Consider the following 21319-nt stretch of genomic DNA (forward strand, 5'->3'; position numbering starts at 1 on the left):
CGGACCCACTCGGAAGCCATGGGCTATAGCATACGAAAATATGGAAATCGGGCGAAATTTTAGTTTCTTTGCCATAAAACGCAAAAAAACGAGGAAAGGTCATGGTGGAACAGTGACTATGGTTCCTTAGGTCGTATTTGATGGCCCGAAAAAATTTAAGGCGATCCGAGTTCGAAGAGGGTCGGCCTACTCGGAAGGCGACACACGAAAATATGGGAATCAGGCGAAATTTTAGTTTTTTGGCCGGAAAATGCAAAAGACTAGGAACGATCATGGCGGGGCAGTGACTATGGTTCCTTAGGTCATATTTGATGGCACAGAAAAATTTTAGGGGATCCGATTCCTGGGGGTCCGAGCCCACTCAGAAGGCGTGGGCTATAGCACACGAAAATATGGGAATCAGGTGGAATTCTAGTTTTTTTGGTCGAAAAAAGCAAAGAAAATGAGGAAAGGTCATGGAGGGGCGGTGACTATGGTTCCTTATGTCGTATTTGATGGCTCGGAAAATTTTAAGGCGATCCAGGTCTGGAGGGGCCCGACCCACTCGAACGCGGCACACGAAAATATGGTAATCGGGCTGAATTCTAGTTTTTTGGCCGTAAAACGCAAAACAACGAGGTACGGTCATGGTGGGGCGGTGACTACGGTTCCTTATGTCGTATTTGATGGACTGGAAGAATTTTAGGCGATCGGGGTCCGGTGGCCCTGGGCCCACTCGGAAGGCGTGGGCTATAGCACACGAAAATATGGGAATCGGGCGGAATTCTAGTTTTTTGGACGTAAAACGCAAAAAAAAAGAGGAGTAGAGGTCGTGGCGGGGCAGTGACTATGGTTCCTTAGGTCATATTTGATGGCCCGGAAAAGTTTTAGGCAATTACGGGTTCGGGGGGCCCTGCCCACTGGGAAGGCGTGGGCTATAGCACACGAAAATATGAGAATCGCGCGGAGCGGTAACTATGAGAATCGCGCACACGAAAATATGAGAATCGCGCGAAATTTTAGCTTTTTGGCCGTAAAACGCAAAGAATGAGGAATGATCATGGCGGAGCGGTAACTATGGTTCCTTAGATCGTATTTCATGGCCCGACAAATTTTTAGGCGATCGGGCTCTGAAGGCGTGGGCATAGCACACGAAAATATGGGAATCGGGTGGAATTTTAATTTTTTGGCCGGAAAGCGCAAAATAAAACGAGGAACGGTCATGGCGGGGCGGTTACTATTGTTCCTTAGGTCGTATTTGATGGCTCGAAAAAATTGTAGGCGATCCGATTCTGGGGGTCCCGTGCCCACTCAGAAGGCGTGGGCTATATAGCACACGAAAATAGTGGAATCGGGCGGGAGTGTAGTTTTTTGGCCGTAAAACGCAAAACAACGAGGAACAGTCGTGGCGGGGCGGTGACTGTGATTCCTTATGTTGTATTTGATGGACTGGAAGAATTTTAGGCGATCGGGGTCCGGTGGCCCTGGGCCCACTCGGAAGGCGTGGGCTATAGCACACGAAAATATGGGAATCGGGCGGAATTCTAGTTTTTTGGACGTAAAACGCAAAAAAAAAGAGTAGAGGTCGTGGCGGGGCAGTGACTATGGTTCCTTAGGTCATATTTGATGGCCCGGAAAATTTTTAGGCGATCCGGGTTTGGGGGGCCCTGCCCACTGGGAAGGCGTGGGCTATAGCACACGAAAATATGAGAATCGCGCGGAGCGGTAACTATGAGAATCGCGCACACGAAAATATGAGAATCGCGCGAAATTCTAGTTTTTTGGCCGTAAAACGCAAAGAATGAGGAATGATCATGGCGAAGCGGTAACTATGGTTCCTTAGATCGTATTTCATGGCCCGACAAATTTTTAGGCGATCGGGGTCTGGGCGCCCGCGCCCACTCTGAAGGCGTGGGCATAGCACACGAAAATATGGGAATCTGGTGGAATTTTAATTTTTTGGCCGGAAAGCGCAAAATAAAACGAGGAACGGTCATGGCGGGGCGGTTACTATTTTTCCTTAGGTCGTATTTGATGGCTCGAAAAAATTGTAGGCGATCCGGTTCCGGGGGTCCCGTGCCCACTCAGAAGGCGTGGGCTATATAGCACACGAAAATAGTGGAATCGGGCGGGAGTGTAGTTTTTTGGCCGTAAAACGCAAAACAACGAGGAACAGTCATGGCGGGGCGGTGACTGTGGTTCCTTATATCGTATTTGATGGCCCGAAAAAATTTTAGGCGATCATGGTCCGCGGGCCCCGGGCCCACTCGGAAGGCGTGGGCTATATAGCACACGAAAATATGGGAATCAGGCGGAATTCTAGTTTTTTTGCCGTAAAACGCAAATAAGAGGAGAAGTCATGGCGGGGCAGTGACTATCGTTCCTTAGGTTATATTTGATGGCCCGAAAATATTTTAGGCGATCCGAGTTTGGGGGGCCCTGCCCACTGGGAAGGCGTGGGCTATATCACACGAAAATATGAGAATCGGGCGGAATTCTAATTTTTTGGCCGTAAAACGCAAACAAACGAGAAACGGTCATGGCGAGGCGGTGACTATGGTTCTTTAGATCGTATTTGATGGCCCGAATTTTTTGTAGGTGATTCTGATTCGGGGGGCCCTGCCCACTAGGAAGGCGTGGGCTATATCACATGAAAATAAGGGAATCAGGCGGAATTCTAGTATTTTGGCCGTAAAACGCAAAAATATGAGGAACGATCATGGCAAGACGGTGACTATGGTTCTTTAGGTTGTATTTTATGGCTCGGAAAAATTTAAGGGAATCCGAGACTTGAGGGGCCCGGCCCACTCAGAAGGCGGCACACGAAATTATGGTAATCAGACTGAATTATAGTTTTTTGGCCGTAAAACGCAAAAAAATGAGGAACGGTCATGGTTCCTTAGGTCGTATTTGATGGCCTAGAAATATTTTAAGCGATCGGGGTCCGGGCGGCCCGAGCCCACTCGGAAGGCGTGGTAGCACACCAAAATATGGGAATCGGGCGGAATTCTCTGTGTTTTGCCGTAAATCACAAAAGAATGAGGAACGGTCATGGAAAGGCGGTGACTATGGTTCTTCAGGTCATATTTGATGGCCCGAAATTTTTTTAGGCGATCCGAGTCCGGGCGGCCTGGACCCACTCGGAAGGCATGGGCTATAGCACACGAAAATATGGGAATCGGGCGGAATTCTAGTTTTTTGGCCGTAAAACGCATAAAAATGGGGAAAGGTCATGGTGGAATGGTGACTATGGTTCCATAGGTCGTATTTGATGGCCCGGAAAATTTTAAGGCGATCCGGGTCCCGGACCCACTCGGAAGGCGTGGGCTATAGCACACGAAAATATGGGAATCGGGCGGAATTCTAGTTTTTTGACCGGAAAACGCAAAACAACGAGGAACGGCCATGGCGGGGAGGTGACTATGGTTCCTTAGGTCGTATTTGATGGCCAGAAAAAATTTAAGGCGATCCAGGTCTGGAGGGGCCCGACCCACTCGGAACGCGGCATGACCTTTCCTTGTTTTTTTACGTTTTACGGCCAAAAAACTAGAAATTCGCCCGATTCCCATATTTTATTGTGATATAGCCCACATCTTTCGAGTGGGACCGGCTCCCCCAGACCCCATAGAATACGACCTAAGGAATCATAGTCACTGCCCGCCATGACCGTTCCTCGTTTTTATGCGTTTTACGGCAAAAAATTTAGAATTCCGCCCGATTCGCATATTTTCGTGTGCTATAGCTAACGCCTTCCGAATGGGCCCGGACTCCCCGGACCTCGATCGCCTAAATTTTTTCGGGCCATCAAATACGACCTAAGGTACCATAGTCATCACCCCGCCATAACCGTTCCTCGTTTTTGTGCGTTTTACGGCCAAAAAAATTGAATTCTGTCTGATTACAATATTTTCGTGTGCTATAGCCCACGCCTTCCCAGTGGGCAGGGGCCCCCGGACCCCCGATCGCCTAAAATTTTTCCGGCCTACCAAATACGACCTAAGGAACCATAGTCACCGCCCCGCCATGACCTTTGCTCATTTTTTGAGTTTTACGGCCAAAGAACTAGAATTTCGCACGATTCCCATATTTTCGTGTGCTATAGCCCACACCTTCTTAGTGGACAAGGCCCCTCGGACCCCAATCTCCTAAAATTTTTGCGGGCCACCAAATACAACCTAAGGAACCATAGTCACCGCCCCGCCATGACCTTTCCTCATTTTTTTTTGCGTTTAAGGCCAAAAAACTGGAATTCCGCCCGATTCCCATATTTTTGTGTGCTACAACCCACGCCTTCTGAGAGGGCCCAGAACCCCCGGACTCCGATCGCCTAATATTTTTTCGGGCCATCAAATACGACCTAAGGAACCAAAGTCACCGCCCTGCTAAGACCTTTCCTCATTTTGTTTGCGTTATGCAGCCAAAAAACAAGAATTCCGCCTAATTCCCATATTTTAGTGTGCTAATAGCCCACGCCTTTCGAGTGGGCCCGGACCCCCGGACCCCGACCGCAAAAAAATTTTCCGGCTATCAAATATGACCTAAGGAACCATAGTCACCATCCCGCCATGACCGTTTCTCATTTGTTTGCGTTTTACGGCCAAAAAACTAAAATTCTGCCCGATTCTCATATTTTAATGTGCTATAGCCCACGCCTTCCGAGTGGGCCCGGGTCCCCCGGATCCCGATCACCTTAAAATTTTTCGGGCCATAGAATATGTCCTAAGAAACCATAGTCACTGCCCCGCCATGACAATGCCTTGTTTTTATGTGTTTTACGGCCAACAATCTAGAATTCCGCCCGATTCCCATATTTTCGTGTGCTATAGCCCACGCCTTTCGAATGGGCCCGGACCACCCGGACCTCGAATGCCTAAAATTTTTCCGGGCCATCAAATACGACCTAAGGTACCATAGTCATCGCCCCGCCATGACCGTTCCTCGTTTTTGTGCATTTTACGGCCATAAAACTAGAATTCTGCCCCATTCCCATATTTTCATGTGTTGTAGCCCACGCCTTCCTAGTAGGCAGGGCCCCCCTGATCCCGATCTCCTAAAAAAATTTTGGTCCACCAAATACGACCTAAGGAACCATAGTCACCTCCCCGCCATGAATTTTCCTAGCTTTTTGCGTTTACGAACAAAAAACTAGTATTCGGTCGATTCCCTTATTTTCGTGTGCTACAACCCACGCATTACGAGAGGGCCCGGACCCCCCGGACCCCGATCGCCTAAAAATTTTTCGGGACATCAAATACGACTTAAGGAACCATAGTCACCGTCCTGCCATGACCTTTCCTTATTTGTTTGCGTTATACAGTCAAAAAATAAGAATTCCGCCTGATTCCCATATTTCAGTGTGCTAATAGCCCACGCCTTCCGAGTGGGCCCGGCCTCCCGAACCCCGTTCGCCTAAAATTTTTCTGGGCCATCAAATACGACCTAAGGTATCATAGTCATCGCCCCGCAATGACTGTTCCTCATTTTGTGCATTTTATGGCCAAAAAACTAGAATTTTGCCCGATTCCCACATTTTCGTGTGTTATAGCCCACGCCTTCCTAGTGGGCAGGGCCCTCGGACCCCGATCGCCTAAAATTTTTCCAGACTGTCAAATACGACCTAAGGAACCATAGTCACCGCCCTGCCATGTCCTTTCCTCATTTGTTTGCGTTATACAGTCAAAAAACATTAATTTCGCCTCATTCCCATATTTTAGTGTGCTAATAGTCCACGCCTTCCGAGTGGGCCCAAACCCTCGGACCCCGATCGACTAAATTTTTTCTGGGCCATCAAATACGACATAAGGTACCATAGTCATCGCCCCGCCATGAACGTTCCTCGTTTTATGCTTTTTACGGCCAAAAAACTAGAATTCTGCCCGATTCCCACATTTTCGTGTGCTATAGCCCACGCCTTCCTAGTGGGCAGGGCCCCCCGGACCCCGATCGCCTAAAATTTTCCAGGTTGTCAAATACGACCTAAGGAACCATAGTCACCGCCCCACCATGACCTTTCCTCGTTTTTTGCATTTTACGTCCAAAAAACTAGAATTTCGTCTGATTACCATATTTTCGTGTGCCTCCTTCCGACTGGGCCGGGGCCTCTCCGGACCCGGATAACCATAAATTTTTTCGGGCCATCAAATACGACCTAAGGAACTATAGTTACTGCCCCGCCATGATCGTTCCTCATTATTTGCGTTTCACGGCTAAAAATTAGAATTTCTCCCGATTCTCATATTTTCGTGTGCTATAGTCCACGCCTTTCGAGGGGGCCAGGTCCCACCGGACCCGGATCACCTAAAATTTTTTGGAACATCAAATAAAACCTAAGGAACCATAGTCACCGCCCCGCCATGACGTTTCCTCATTATTTGCATTTTTCGGCCAAAATAATTAGAATTCCGCCCGATTACCATATTTTCTTTTGCCGCCTTCCGAGTGGGTCGGGCCCCTCCGGATGCGGATCGCCTTAAATTTTTCCGGGCCATCAAATACGACCTAAGGAACCAAAGTCACTGCCCCGCCATGTCCGTTCCTCATTTTTTGCGTTTTACGGTCAAAAAACTAGAATTCCGCCCAATTCCCATATTTTCGTGTGCTATAGTCCACGCCTTCCGAGTGGATCGGGGCCCTCTGGACCTGGATCGCCTAAAATTTTTCTGGGCCATCAAATATGACCTAAGGAACCATAGTCACCGCCCCTCCATGAACAGTCCTCGTTTATTTGCGTTTTACGGCCAAAACAACTAGAATTCCGCCCGATTACCATATTTTCTTGTGCCGCCTTCCGAGTGGGGCGGGCCCCTCCGGATCCGGATCATCTTAAACTTTTTCGGGCCTTCAAATACGACTTAAGGAACCATAGTCACGGCCCTTCCATGACCATTCCTCATTGTTTTGCGTTTTACGGCAAAACAATAGAATTTCACCTGATTCCCATACTTTTGTGTACGATAGCCCACGCCTTCCGAGTGGGATCGGGCCCCGGACCCCGATCGCCTAAAAATTTTCTGGGCCATGAAATATGACCTAAGGAACCATAGTTACCACCCCGACATGACCATTCCTCGTTTGTTTGCGTTTTACGGCCAAAAAACTATAATTCCGCTCGATTGCCATATTTTCGTGTGCTATAGCCCATGCCTTCCGAGTGGGCCCGGGCCCCCCAGACCCGGATTGCCTCAAATATTTTTAGGCCATAAATTACGACCTAAGGAACCATAGTCACAGCCCCTCCATGACCGTTCTTCGTTGTTTTGCATTTTATGAACAAAAAACGAGAATTCTGCCAGATTCCCATATTTTCGTGTGCTTATAGCTCACGCCTTCCTAGTGGGCAGGGCCCCCCTGACCCCGATCGCCTAAAATTTTTCTGGGCAGCCAAATACGACCTAAGGAACCATAGTCACCGCCCCACCATGACCTATCCTCATTATTTTTGCGTTTTAAGGCAAAAAAACTAGAATTTCGCCTGATTCCCATATTTTCGTACGCTATAACCCATGCCTTCCGAGTGGGCCCAGGCCCTCCTCACCTGGATCGCTTAAAATTTTTTTGTCAATCAAATAGGACCTAAGGAACCATAATCATCGCCCCTCCATAATCGTTCCTCATTCGTTTGTGTTATACGGCCTAAAAACTAGAATTCTGCCCGATTCCCATATTTTAGTGTGCAATTGCCCACGCCTTCAGAGTAGGCCCGGACGCCCGGATCCCGATCGCCTAAAACTTTTCCGGGCCATCAAATACGACCTAAGGAACAATATTCACCGCCCTACCATGACCATTCCTCTTTCGTTTGCGTTTTACAGCAAAATAACTAGAATTCCGCCCGATTTTTATATTTTCGTGTGCTATAGCCCACGCCTTCCGAGTGGGCCCGAACCCCCGGACCCCGTTCGCCTAAAAATTTTTCGGGCCATATAATACAACCTAAGGAACCATAGTCGCTGCCCTTCGAGGACCGTTCCTCATGTTTTTGCGTTTTATGGCCAAAAAGTAGAATTCCGCCCGATTCCCATATTTTCGTGTGCTATAGCTCACGCCTTCCCAGTGGGCAGGGCACCCCGCACCCCGATCACCTAAAATTTTTCTAGACAGCCAAATACGACCTAAGGAACCATAGTCACCGCCCCTCCATGACCTATCCTCGTTATTTTTGCATTTTACAGCAAAAACACTAAAATTCCGCCTGATTCCCATATTTTCGTACCCTATAGCCCATGCCTTCCGAGTGGGCCCAGGCCCTCCTGACCCGGATCGCTTAAAAATTTTCCATCCATCAAATAGGACCTAAGGAACCATACTCATTGCCCCACCATAATCTTTCCTCATTCATTTGTGTTATACGGCCTAAAAATAGAATTTCGCCCGATTCCCATATTTTAGTGTGCAATTGCCCACGCCTTCAGAGTAGGCCCGGACGCCCGGATCCCGATCGCCTAAAACTTTTCTAGTCCATCAAATATGAACTAAGGAACCATATTCACCGTCCACCATGACCATTCCTCTTTCATTTGCATTTTACAACAAAATAACTAGAATTCTGCCCGATTGTCATATTTTCGTGTGCTATAGCCTACGCCTTCCGAGTGGGCCCGAGCCCCCCGGACCCCGGTCGCCTAAATTTTTTTCGGGCCATATAATACGACCTAAGGAACCATAGTCGCTGCCCTGCCAGGACCGTTCCTCGTGTTTTTGCGTTTTATGGCCAAAAAGTAGAATTCCGCCCAATTCCTATATTTTCGTGTGCTATATAGTCCACGCCTTCCGAGTAGGCCCGACCTCCCGGACCCAGATCGCCTAAAAAATTTTTGGGACATCAAATTCAACCTAAGGAACCATAGTTACCCCTACGCCATGACCGTTCCTCGTTGTTTTTGCGTTTTACGGCCAAAAAACTAGAATTCTGTCCGATTCCCATATTTTCGTGTGCAATAGACCACGCCTTCCCAGTGTGCAGGGCTCCCCTGACCCGGATCACCTAAAATTTTTCCGGGCCATCTAATATCACCTAAGGAACCATAGTCACCGCTCCGCCATAATCCTTTCTCATTCTTTTGCGTTATACGGTAAAAAAACTAGAATTTCGCCCGATTCCCATATTTTAGTGTGCAATTGCCCATGCATTCCCAGTGCGCCCGGACCCCCGGAACCCGCTCGCCTAAAATTTTTCCGGGCTATCAAATACGACCTAAGGAACCATAGTCACCGCCCCGCCATGACCATTCCTCGTTTGATTGCATTTTTCAGCCAAATAACTAGAATTCCGCCCGATTTCCATATTTTCGTATGCTATAGTGCATGCCTTCCGAGTGGGCCCAGTCCCTCCTGACCCGGATCGCTTAAAATTTTTCTGGGCCATCAAATAGGACCTACGAAACCATACTCATTGCCCCGCCATAATCTTTCCTCATTCGTTTGCGTTATTCGGCGAAAAAACTAGAATTCCGCCCGATTCCCATATTTTAGTGTGCAATTGCCCACGCCTTTAGTGTAGGCCTGGACCCCCGGACCCGATCGCCTAAAAATTTTCTGGGCCATCAAATACGACCTAAGGAAAAATATTCACCGCCCCACCATGACCATTCCTCGTTCGTTTTCGTTTTACAGCCAAATAACTAGAATTCTGCCCGATTTTCATATTTTCGTGTGCTATAGCCCACGCTTTCCGAGTGGGCCAGAGCCCCCCGGACCCCGTCGCCTAAATTTTTTTCGACCCATATAATACGACCTAAAGAACCATTGTCGCCGCCCTACCAGGACCGTCCTCGTGTTTTTGCGTTTTATGGAAAAAAGGTAGAATTCCGCCTGATTCCTATATTTTCGTGTGCTATATAGCCCACGCCTTCCGAGTGGGCCCGACCCACCGGACCCACATCGCCTAAAAAATTTACTGGCCATCAAATTCGACCTAAGTTACCATAGTTACCCCTCCCCCATGACCGTTCCTCATTGTTTTTTGTGTTTTACGGCCAAAAAACTAGAATTGTGCCCGATTCCCATATTTTCGTCTACAATAGCGCATGCCTTCCCAGTGGGCAGGGCCCCCTGACCCGGATCGCCTAAAATTTTTTCGGGTCATCAAATATGACCTAAGAACCATAGTCAACGCCCCGCCATAATATTTTCTTATTCTTTAGCGTTATACGGCCAAAAAACTAGAATTCTGCCATATTCCCATATTTTAGTGTGCAATTGCCTTCAGAGTGCGTCCGGACCCCCCGGAATCCGATCGCCTAAAATATTTGCGGGCTATCAAATACGACCTAAGGAACCATAGTCACCGCCCTGCCATCACCAGTCCTCGTTTGTTTTGCGTTTTACGGCCAAAAAATTAGAATTCCGCCTGATTCTCATATTTTCGTGTGTTATAGCCCACGTCTTCCGAGTGGGCCCGGGCCCCCCAAATCACGATCGCCTAAAAGTTTTCGGGACATGAAATATGACCTAAGGAACCATAGGTATCTCCCCGCCATGACCGTTCCTCATTTTGTTTTGCGTTTTACGGCAAAAAACAAGAATTCCGCCTGATTCCCATATTTTTGTGTGCTATAGACCACGCATTCCGAGTGGTACCGGGCCCCCCGGATCGCCTAAAATATTTTTTTGCCATAGAATACGACCTGAGGAACCATAATCGCCGCCCCACCATGACCGTTCCACTCTTTTTGCATTTTACAGCCAAAAAACCATAATTCCGCCCGATTCCTATATTTTCGAGTGCTTATAGCCCACGCCTTCCGAGTGGGCCCGAACCCCCAGACCCGGATCCCCTCAAAATTTTCCAGTCCATCAAATACAACCTAAGAAACCATAGTCACCTCCCCGCCATGATCGTTCCTCATGTTTTTGCGTTTTACGGCCAAAAAACTAGAATTTCGCCTGATTCCCATATTTTCGTGTGCTATAGGTCCACGCCTACCGAGTGGGCCCGGGCCCTCCGGACTCGGATCGCTTAAAATTTTTCTGGGCCATCAAATAAGACCTAAGGAACAATAGTCATCGCCCCACCATGACCTTTCCTCGTTATTTTGCGTTTACGGCAAAAAAACTAGAATTCCGCTAGATTCCCATATTTTCGTGTGTTATAGCTAACGCCTTCCGAGTGGGCTTGGTCCCCCAAACCCCGATTGCTTAACATTTTTCCGGGCGATATAATACGACCTAAGGAACCATAGTCGCCGCCCTACCAGGACCGTTCCTCTTGTTTTTGCATTTTATGGCCAAAAAATAGAATTTCGTCTGATTCCTATATTTTCGTGCGCTATATAGCCCACGTCTTCCGAGTGGGCCCGACCCCCAGAATCCAGATCGCCTAAAAAAATTTTGGTCCATCAAATTCAACCTAAGGTACCATAGTTACCCCTCCGCCATAACCGTTCCTCGTTGTTTTTGCGTTTTACGTCCAAAAAACTAGAATTCTGCTCGATTCCCATATTTTCGTGTGCAATAGCCCACGCCTTCCCAGTGGGTTGGGCCTCCTGACCCGGATCACCTAAAATTTTTCCGGGCCATCCAATACGACTTAAAGAACCATAGTCACCGCCCCGCCATAATCTTTTCTCATTCTTTTGCGTTATACGGCCAAAACACTAGAATTTCGCCCGATTCCCATATTTTAGTGTGCAATTGCCCACGCCTTCAGAGTGCGCCCGGACCCCCGAAACCCGATCGCCTAAAAATTTTCCGGGCCATCAAGTACGACCTAAGGAACCATAGTCACCGCCCCTCCATGACCATTCCTCATTTGTTTGCGTTTTACAACCAAATAACTAGAATTCTGCCCGATTTCCATATTTTCGTATGCTATAGCCCATGCCTTCCGAGTGGGCCCAGGCCCGCTGACCCGGATCGCTTAAAATATTTCCGGGCCATCAAATAGGACCTAAGAAACCATACTCATCGCCACGCCATAATCTTTTCTCATTCATTTGCATTATACGGCCAAAAAACTAGAATTCCGCCCGATTCCCATATTTTAGTGTGCAATTGCCCACGCCTTCAGAGTAGACCCGGACCCCGATCGCCTAAAACTTTTCCGGGCCATCAAATACGACCTAAGGAACCATATTCACCGCCCCACCATGACCATTCCTTGTTCGTTTGCGTTTTACAGCCAAATAACAAGAATTCCGCCCGATTTTCATATTTTCGTGTGCTATAGCCTACGCCTTCCGAGTGGGCGCCAGAGCCCCTTGGACCCCGATCGCCTAAACATTTTTCGGGCCATATAATACCACCTAAGGAACCATAGTCGCCGCCCTGCCAGGACCGTTCTTTGTGTTTTTGCGTTTTATGGCCAAAAAGTAGAATTCCACCCGATTCCCATATTTTTGTGTGCTATATAACCCACGCCTTTTGAGTGGGCCCGACCCACCGGACCCACAATGCCTAAAACTTTTTCGGGCCATCATATACGACTTAAGGTACCATAGTTACCCCTCCTCCATGACCGTTCCTTGTTGTTTTTGCGTTTTACAACCAAAAAATAGAATTCTGCCCGATTCCCATATTTTCGTGTGCAATAGCCCATGCCTTCCCAGTGGGCAGGGCCCCCTGACCCGGATCGCCTAAATTTTTTTCGGGCCATCCAATACGACCTAAGGAACTATAGTCACCGCCCCGCCATAATATTTTCTCATTCTTTTGCGTTATACGGCCAAAGAACTAGAATTCCGCTTGATTCCCATATTTTAGTGTGCAATTGCCCACGCCTTCAGAGTGCGCCCGGACCCCCGGAACCCGATCGCCTAAATTTTTTTCGGGCCATCAAATACGACTTAAGAAACCTTAGTCACCGCCCCACCATGACCATTCCTCGTTTGATTGCGTTTTTCAGCCAAATAACTAGAATTCCGCCCTATTTCCATATTTTCGTATGCTATATCCCATGCCTTCCGAGTGGGCCTAGTCCCTCCGGACCCGGATCGCTTAAAATTTTTCCGGGCCATCAAATAGGACCTAAGAAACCATACTCATCGCCCCTCCATAATCTTTCCTCATTCGTTTGCGTTATTCGGCGAAAAAACTAGAATTCCGCCCAATTCCCATATTTTAGTGTGCAATTGCCCACGCCTTTAGAGTAGGCCCGGACCCCGATCTCTTAACATTTTTACGTGCCATCAAAGACGACCTAAGTTTCCATAGTCATTGCCCTGCCATGACCGTTCCTCGTTTTCTTGCGTTTTACAGTCAAAAAACTAGAATTCCGCCCGATTCCTATATTTTGGTGTGCTATAGCCCATGCCTTCCGAGTGGTCCCGTCCCCCCATACCCGGATCGCCTAAAACTTTTCTGGGCCATCAACTACGACCTAAGAAACCATAATCACCACCCCGCCATGATCGTTCCTTATTTTTTGCATTTCACGGCCAAAACACTAGAATTCCGCCCGATTCCCATATTTTCATGTGCTATAGTCCACGCATTCTGATTGGGTCGGCCCCCCTGACTCGGATCACGTAAAATTTTTCTGGGCCATCAAATATGACCTAAAGAACCATAGTCATCTCCCATATTTAACCGTTCCTCATTGTTTTGCGTTTTACGACCAAAAAACTAGAATTCCGCCTAATTCCCATATTTTCGTTCCGAGCGGGCCCGGGACCCTCGGATCCGGATTGCCTTAAATTTTTTCGAGCCATCAAATAGGACCTAAGGAACCATAGTCACCGCCCCACCATGACCATTCCTCATTTGTTTGCGTTTTACGGCCAAAAAATAAGAATTCTTCCCGATTCCCATATTTTCATGCGCTCTAGCCCACACATTCTGAGAGGGCACGGGGCTCCCAAACCTCGATTGCCTAAAATTTTTCCAAGCCATCAAATAGCACACATCATGACCGTTGTTTTTTCCATTTTATGGCCAAAAAACTAGAATTCCGCCCGATTCCCATATTTTCGTATGCTATAGCCCACGCCATCCCAGTGGGAACCCCCCCACCCACCGGACCCGGATCGCCTAACATTTTTATGGGCCATCAAATATGACCTAAGGGACCATAGTCACTGCCCCGCCTTGACCGTTCCTCGTTTATTTGCATTTTACGGCCAAAAAACTAGAATTTTGCCCGATTCCCATATTTTCGTGTGCTATAGTCCAAGCTTTCCGAGTGGGCCCGGGCCCTCCGGACCTGGATCGCCTAAAACTTTTGAGGGCCATCAAATAGGACCTAAGGAACCACAGTCACCGCCCCACCATGACCGTTCCTTGTTTTGTTTCGTTTTACGGCCAAAAAACTATAATTCCACCCGATTAGCATATTTTCGTGAGCCTCATTCCGAGTGGGCCCGGCCCTTCCGGACCCGGATCGCCTTAAATTTTTATGGGCTATCAAATACGACCTAAGGAACCATAGTCACCTCCCCGCCATGACCGTTCCTTGTTTTTTTGCGTTTTACAGCAAAAAACTAGAATTCCGCCCGATTCCCTTATTTTTGTGTGCTATAGCCCACACCTTCCTAGTGGATAGAGCCCCCCGTACATCGATCGCCTAAAATTTTTCCAGGGCCACCAAATACGACCTAAGAAACCATAGTCACTTCCCCTCCATGTACTTTCCTTGTTTTTTTGCGTTTATGACCAAAAAATAGAATTCCGCCTGATTCCCATATTTTCGTGTGCTACAGCCCACGCCTTCCTAGTGGGCCCAAACCCGTCGGACCCCAATCGTCTAAAATTTTTCAGGGCCATCAAATACGACCTAAGCAACCATAGTCACCGCTGACCGTTTCTCATTTTTTGCGTTATACAGCCAAAAAACTAAAGTTCCGCACGATTCCCATATTTTCGTGTGCTATAGCCCACGCCTTCTGAGTGGGTCTGGGCCCCCCAGACCACGATCGCCTAAAACATTTATGGACCATCAAATACAACCTAAGGAACCGTAGTTATCGCCACGCCTTGACCGTTCCTCATTTTTTGCGCTTTACGGCAAAAAAACTATAATTTTGCCCGATTCCCATATTTTCCTGTGCTATAGCCCACGCCTTCCGAGTGGTCCCGGGCCCCTCTGACCTGGATCGCCTAAAATATTTTTGGGCCATAGAATACGACCTAAGGAACCATAGTCACTGCCCCACCATGACAATTCCTCGTTTGTTTTATGTTTTTCGGCTAAAAAACTAGAATTCCGCCCGATTCCCATATTTTTGTATGCAATAGCCCACACCTACCAAGTGGGCCCGCCCCCAGACCCGAATCGCCTAAAATATTTTCTGGCCATCAAATACGACATAAAGAACCGTAGTCACCGCCCCAGCATGACCGTTCCTCATTTTGTTTCGTTTTACGGCCAAAAGACTATAATTCCGCTAGATTAGCAAATATTTGTGTGCCGCCTTCCGAGTGGGACGGGCCCCTCCTAACCCGGATCGCCTTAATTGTTTTTGGACCATCAAATAAGACCTAAGGAACCATAGTCACCGCCCCGCCATGTCCGTTCCTCGTTTGTTTGCATTTTACGGCCAAAAAACTAGAATTCCGCATTATTCCCATATTTTCGTGTGCCCAAGCCTTCTGAGTGGGCTCAGGCCCCCGGACCCGGATCGCCTTAAAATTTTTCGGGCCATAGAATACGACCTAAGGAACCATAGTCACCACCCCACCATGACAGTTCCTCATTTTTATGCATTTTACGGCCAAACAAACTAGAATTCCGCCCGATTAACATATTTTCGTGTGCTATAGCCCACGCCTTCCCAATGGGCAGGGCACCCCGGACCCAGATCGCCTAAAAATTTTTCGGGCCATCAAATACGACCAAAGGAACCATAGTAACCGTCCCACCTTTACCGTTCCTCGTTTGTTTGCGTTTTACTCTAAAAAAAATAGAATTCCGCCCGATTCCCATATTTTTGTGTGCTATAGCCCATGCCTCCGAGTAGGCTCAAACCCCCCGGACCCCGATTGCCTAAATTTTTTCCAGGCCATCAAATACGAACTAAGGTATCATAGTCCCATATTTTCGTGTGCGTTAGCCCACGCCTTCTGAGTGGGCCCGGTCCCCCCGGACCCCGATCGCCTAAAATTTTTCCGGGCCATCAAATACGACCTAAGGTACCACAGTCACCGCCCCTGCCATGACCGTTCCTCGTTTTCTTGAGTTTTACGGCCAAAAAACTAGAGTTCCGGCCGATTCCTATATTTTCATGTGCTATAGCCCAGGCCTTCCATGTGGGCCCGGCCTCCCCAGACCCGGATCGCCTAAAAATTTTTGGGCCATCAAATACTACCTGAAGAACCATACTTACCGCCCCACCATGATTGTTCCTCGTTTCTTATGTTTTACGGCCAAAAAACTAGAATTCCGCTCGATTCCCATATTTTTGTGTGCTATAGCCCACGCCTTCCGAGTGGCCCCGGGCCCTCCGGACCCGGATCGCCTAAAATTTTTACGGGCTGTCAAATAGGACCTAAGGAACCATAGTCACTGCCCCGCCATGACCGTTCCTCATTTATTTGCTTTTTACGGCCAAAAAAATAGAATTCCGCATGATTTCCATATTTTCGTGTGTTATAGCCCACGCCATGTAATACGACCTATGGAACCATAGGTACCACCCCGCCATGACCGTTTTTTCGTTTTTTTGCATTTTACGGCCAAAAAACTAGAATTCCGCCCGATTCCGATATATCTGTGTGCTATAGCCCACGCCTTGCTAGTGGGCAGGACCCCCAGACCCCGATCGCCTAAAATATTTTCAGGCCACCAAATACGACCTAAGAAACCATATTCACCACCCCGCCATGACCTTTCCTTGTTTTTATGCGTTTATGGCCAAAAAACTACAATTTGCCCGATTCCCATATTTTCGTGTGCTACAGCCCCCGGACCCGGATTGCCAATACCGTTCCTCAACTTTATGCGTTTTAGGGCCAAAAAAATGAGAATTGCGCCCGATTCCCATATTTGCGTGTGCTATTGCCCAAGATTTTCGAAAGGGCCCGGGCCCCGATCGCCTAAAGTAATTCCAGGCCATCGAATACGAACTAAGGTACCACAGTCAAGGCCCTTCCATGACCATTCGTCATTTATTTGCGTTTTATGGCCAAAAAACTAGAATTCCGCACGATTCCCATATTTTCGTGTGCTATAGACCACGCCTTCTGAGTGGGCCAGGGGCCCCCGGAACCGGATCGCCTAAAATTTTTCGGGCCATAAAATATGACCTAAGGAACCATAGTCACCGCCACGCCATGACCGTTCCTCGTTATTTTGCATTTTATGGCCAAAAAACTATAATTCTGCCAGATTCTCATATTTTCGTGTGCTATAGCCCAGCCTTCCGAGTGTGCCCGGGGCCCGCTGAACCGGATTGCCTAAAAATTTTTCAGGGCCATAAAATATTACTTAAGGAACCATAGTCACCGCCCCGCCATGACCGTTCCTCGTTATTTTGCTTTTTACGGCCAAAAAACTATAATTCCACCCGATTCCCATATTTTCGTGTGCTATAACCCACACCTTCCGAGTGGGCCCGGGCCCCCCGGAACCGGATTACCTAAAACTTTTCCGGGCCATCAAATACGACCTAAGGAACCATAGTCACCTCCCCGCCATGACCGTTCCTCATAGTTTTGCATTTTCGGCCAAAAAACTAGAATTTCGCCACATTCCCAAATTTTCGTGTGCTAGAGCCCTTGCCTTCCGAGTGGGATCGGGCCCCCCAGACCCCCGATCGCCTAAAGGTTTTCGGGCCATCAAATACGACCTAAGGAACCATATTCACTACCCCACCATGACCGTTCCTTTTATTTTTGCTTTTGACGGCCAAAAAACAAGAATTCCGCCCGATTCACATATTTTCTTGTGCTATAGCCCACGCCTTCTGAGTGGGCCGGGGGGCCCAGGAACAGGATTGCCTAAAATTTTTTTGGGCCATGAAATACGACCTAAGGAACCATAGTCACCTCCCCGCCATGACCGTTCCTTGTTATTTTGCATTTTATGGCCAATGAACTATAATTCCGCCCGATTCCCATATTTTCGTGTGCTATATTCCACGCCTTCCGAGCGGGCCCGGGACCCATGGAACCGGATCGCCTAAAAGTTTTTCAGGGCCATCAAATATGACCTAAGGAACCATAGTCACCGCCCCGCCATGACCGTTCCTCATTATTTTACTTTTTACGGCCAAAAACCTATAATTTCGCTCGTTTCCCATATTTTCATGTGCTATAACCCACGCCTTCCGAGTGGGCCCGGGCCTCCGGAACTGGATCGCCTAAAATTTTTCCAAGTCATCAAATACGACCTAAGGAACCATAGTCACCTCCCCGCCATGACAGTTCCTCATAATTTTGCATTTTCGGCCAAAAAACTAGATTCCGCCACATTCCCATATTTTTTGGTGCTATAGCCCTTGCCTTCCGAGTGTGTTCGGGCCCCCCAGACCCACGATCGCCTAAAAGTTTTTTGGGCCATCAAATACGACCTAAGGAACCATAGTCACTGCCCTGCCATGACCGTTCCTCGTTTGTTTTGCATTTTACGACCAAAAAACTAGAATTCCGCCCGATTCCCATATTTTCGTGTGCTATAGCCCACACCTTGAGAGTGGGGCAGGGCCCACCGGACCTGGATCGGCTAAAAATTTTTCGAGCCAGCAAATACTACCTAAGGAACCATAGTCACCGCCCCGCCATGACCGTTCCTCCTTCTTTTGTGTTTTATGGCCAAAGAACTATACTTCCGCCCGATTCCCATATTTTCGTGTGCTATATACCACGCCTTCCGAGTCGGCCCGGGGCCCACTGAACCGGATCGCCTAAAAAATTTTCGAGCCATGAATTACGACCTAAGGAAGCATAGTCACTGCCTAACCATGACCGTTCCTTTTATTTTTGCTTTTGACGGCCAAAAAACTAGAATTCTGCTTGATTCCCATATTTCTTGTCCTATAGCCCACGTCTTCCCAGTAGATAGGGCCCCCCGAACCCGGATAGCCTAAATATTTTCCTAGCCAACAAATACAACCTAAGGAACCATAGGCAGCGCCACGCCATGACCGTTCCTCGTTGTTTTGCATTTTACGGCCAAAAAACTAAAATTCCACCTGATTCCCATATTTTCGTGTGCTATAGCCCATGCCTTGCGAGTGGGGCAGGGCCCACAGGACCCGGATCGCCTAAAATATTTCTGAGCCATCCAATACGACCTAAGAAACCATAGTAACCACCACGCCATGACCGTTCCTCATTTGTTTGCGTTTTACAGCCAAAAAACTAGAATTCCGCCCGATTCCCATATTTTCGTGTGCTATAGCCCACGCCTTCCGAGTTGGCCCAGGCCCCCCCAGACACCGATCGCCTAAAAAAATTTTAGGCCATGAAATACGACCTAAGGAATCATAGTTACTACCCCGCTATGATCTTTCCTCATTTTTTTGAGATTTACGGCCAAAACACTAGAATTCCGCTCGATTACCATATTTTCGTGTGCTATAGCCCACGCCTTCCCAGTGGCCCCCCAAACCCGGATAGCCTAAAAATTTTCCGGGCCATAAAATACGACCTAAGGAACTATAGTCACTGCCCCGCCATGACCGTTCCTCGTTATTTTGCATTTTACGGCCAAAAAACTAGAATTCCGCCTGATTCCCATATTTTTTGTGTGCAATAGCCCACGCCTTCCGAGTGGGCCCGGGCCGCCAGACCTTGATCGCCTAAACTTTTACAGGCCATAAAATATGACCAAAGGAACCATAGTCACCGCCCCGCCATAACCGTTCCTCGTTTTTTTTGAGTTTTACGGCCAAAAAACTAGAATTCCGCTCGATTACCATATTTTCGTGTGCTATAGCCCACGCCTTCCCAGTGGCCCCCCAAAACCCGTATAGCCTAAAAATTTTCCGGGCTATAAAATACGACCTAAGGAACTATAGTCACTGCCCCGCCATGACCGTTCCTCGTTATTTTTCATTTTACGGCAAAAAAACTAGAATTCCGCCTGATTCCCATATTTTCGTGTGTTATTGCCTACACCTTCTTAGTAGGCTTGATCCCCCCAGACACCGATCGCCTAAAAATTTTCCGAGCCATGAAATACGACCTAAGTAACCATAGTCACCAACCACCATGTCCATTCCTTTTTTTTTTTGCTTTTTACGGACAAAAAACGAGAATTCCGCCCAATTCCCATATTTTCATGTCCTATAGCCTACGCTTTCCTAGTGGGCAGGGCCCCCCGGACCCGGATAGCCTAAAAATTTTCCAGGCCATCAAATACCACCTAAGGAATCATAGTCACCACCCCGCCATGACTGTTCTTCGTTGTTTTGCATTTTACGGCCAAAAAACTAGAATTATGCTCGATTCCCATATTTTCGTGTGCTATAGCCCACGCCTTCCGAGTGGGTCCGGGCCCCACGGACCTCGATTGCCTAAAATTTTTGGGGCCATCAAATACGACCTAAGGAACCATAGTCACCACCCCTCCATGACTGTTCCTCGTTATTTTGTGTTTTACGGCCAAAAAACTATAATTCCGCCCGATTCCCATATTTTCATGTGCTATAGCCCACGCCTTCTGTGTGGGCGGGGGGCCCCCGGAACCGGATCGCCTAAAAATTTTCTAGGCCATCAAATACGACCTAAGGAACCATAGTCACCACCCCGCCATGACCGTTCCTCGTTATTTTGTGTTTTATGGCCAAAGAACTATAATTCCGTACGATTCCCATATTTTCCTGTGCTATAGACCACGCCTTCCGAGTGGGCGCGGGACCCACAGAACCGGATCGCGTAAGAGTTTTCCGGGACATGAAATACGACCTAAGGAACCATAGTCACCTCCCCACCATGACCGTTCCTTTTAGTTTTGCATTTTACGGCCAAAAAACTAGAATTTCGCCCAATTCCCATATTTTCGTGTCCTATAAACCACGCCTTCCCAGTGGGCATGGCCCCTCGGACTCGGATAGCCTAAAAATTTTTCGGGCCATCAAATACGACCTAATGATCTATAGTCACCGCCCCTCCATGACCGTTCCACATTATTTTGTGTTTTACGGCCCAAAAAGTATAATTCCGCCTGATTCCCATATTTTCGCGTGGTATAACCCACGCCTTCTGAGTGGGCCCGGGGCCCCCGGAACTGGATCGCCTAAAAAAATTTCCGGGCAATCAAATACGACCTAAGGAATCATAGTCACCGCCCCGCCATGACTGTTCCTCGTTTGTTTGCGTTTTACGGCCAAAACACTAGAATTACGCCTGATTCCCATATTTTCGTGTGCTATATAGCCCACGCCTTCCGAGTGGGTCCGGGCCCACCGGACCTTGATTGCCCAAAATTTTCTGTGCCACCAAATATGACCTAAGGAACCATAGTCAC

This window comes from Nicotiana tabacum, chromosome 4, assembly GCF_000715075.1.
Source record: "Nicotiana tabacum cultivar K326 chromosome 4, ASM71507v2, whole genome shotgun sequence".
Classification (NCBI taxonomy): Eukaryota; Viridiplantae; Streptophyta; class Magnoliopsida; order Solanales; family Solanaceae; genus Nicotiana; species Nicotiana tabacum.